This window comes from Rhea americana, unplaced genomic scaffold, assembly GCF_003343005.1.
Source record: "Rhea americana isolate MKP2758 unplaced genomic scaffold, rheAme1 scaffold_46, whole genome shotgun sequence".
Classification (NCBI taxonomy): Eukaryota; Metazoa; Chordata; class Aves; order Rheiformes; family Rheidae; genus Rhea; species Rhea americana.
Genome location: NW_028186601.1, coordinates 2,225,197 through 2,227,221, shown reverse-complemented (window position 1 = coordinate 2,227,221; position 2,025 = coordinate 2,225,197).

The window sequence follows — 2,025 nt, the reverse complement described above, 5'->3', positions numbered from 1 at the left end:
CTCCCCCCGCACTCCAGATGTAATGGAAATAATGTCTGATTTCAGTACCCAATATACTGTCACTCCTTCCCCCCCACCCCCTGCCACCCCCTTGTATTTATATTATTGGTTTGACAGGATATCTCCTCTTCCCTTGCAAATGTGATGAGGCTGGAGGGGTGGTGGGGAGAGAAAGAAAGTGAGGCTACTAAATGGTGTTAGTGGTAAAACGTTCCCTTTACATTTGTTCCCCTGCACTGTTCAAGATTTATGATCTTGTTTGAAGGCATATTTTCTCTATCGTTTTGTCTGGTTAGACAACCGTCTCTGAACTTCACTGTCAGCTCTTCAACAGATAAGGGTTCAGAAGTCACATTTTTTTTTATTGGAAGATTAGCATATTGTCAGATTTGTCTTTCAGTTTCGAGACTTTGCAATGCAGAAGCCTGAATCAAATGGCAGGAAAGCAGCTGCTATTTCACAAACGTAACCTTTCAACTTTCTGCCAGATCTGATACCTTAGAAACGTGCACAGCCCATGGTTTGGGTTTTGTTTTGTTTTTGTTTTTATTTTTTTTCTCCCTTACAGTTGCAACAAGCAGAGGGGATTCTCATTGTAGGCATTTGGGGCTTTTTCCTTCCACCAAGGGGCATTTTGGTAGAGGACATGTTCTCCACACTTTATATATCGCATGATATATTGCTCCCTCACATTTATAGCTCTGTTCTTCTGTTGTCAAACCTCCAATTGTCAAAAAAAAAAAAAAAAAAAAAAAAAAAGGGAAGAAAGAAAGAAAGAAAAGGCAGAAGGTATGCCCTTGAGTGAAATGCACATGAAAGCAGACTGGAGTGAGCACTTACAGAAAGTTTTACCTGATGTGAAACCTATCAGCCCCATCACATTTCCCAGATAATACTAAAGCTTTTGCTGTATTAAAATATGCACCAGGAGTGTTGCTTTGAAAGCTAGGTCTTGCAGTCTTTCTCTTTGACTTGGCCAAAGATGCCAAGGTATTTATAGAGTTGGAGTCAGATTGCTCAGGATTGCAAAGGACTGAAACTGAAAGGCATCAAAGGCATTTTCACTTTTATTTATTTTTTGTTGACCTTAAAAAAGACGTTCTGCTATAGTTTTCCATTTATCTCACCAGACAGATTCATTCCTTTAGATTCCCTCCTCCCTTGGACCTCAATTATTTCTGCAAGAGATTTCCCACAGAAATTAGACAGCTGCTGTTCTAGGGTATGATATTCCTCCCAAAAGAATGACATTGTCATATGCTTCTTCTAAAACCATTTTCTTTATTTTGCTCCTATTGTGTCTCCCTTTCCCCCTAGTTCTGCCCTGCTGGTCGCCCACGTTTTGGCCCTGCTCAGATGAAGAGAAGTATGAATTATAAGATGCCTCCATTTCAACAGTAGCTACTGTTTTCACTGATGTGAGGTGTCTCCAAACTGTAGTAGATGGGAAGAACAATTTTTATATCATGCTCGTGCTGTTGAACTTTACTGCTGTAATGGCTGTAAATAATCCTCAAGGGGTTTTGTATCATTTTTCACTGAATGATGTGTCACACACTCTTATACCACTGTAAGACTGTAAGCTGCCAAAATAAGTCTGTGACAACTTGTAGCAAGTTTCTGGGACCAGCATGTTGGTATGTTTTGCTTAATAGTGAAAAGAGCTAGTTAATTTTTATTTAACTTTGCTACTCTAACTCAAGTTAAAATAAAGTTCAGTCTGAACTGATATATATGATTGCTGGTCACTTTATGAATTACAAATATTTAACTTTCTGCAACTAAACTTTTTGAATTAAATCACACTGGACAAACATTTCCAAAAGTCCTAGGTATACAAGTTTGTAATGACTTGAATAATTTGAAGAGAGACTTCAAAGTTCTTAACTCACTCGGTAGCTTTTCATAATTTTGCACATTTTTCCTGCATGGTACAGGTAACATTTATCTCTTATAGATGACAATTGTCAGTGAAAAATACTGTATTTTTTTTTTCTTCAGGACCTGCTCTGAGAAAATTATTTA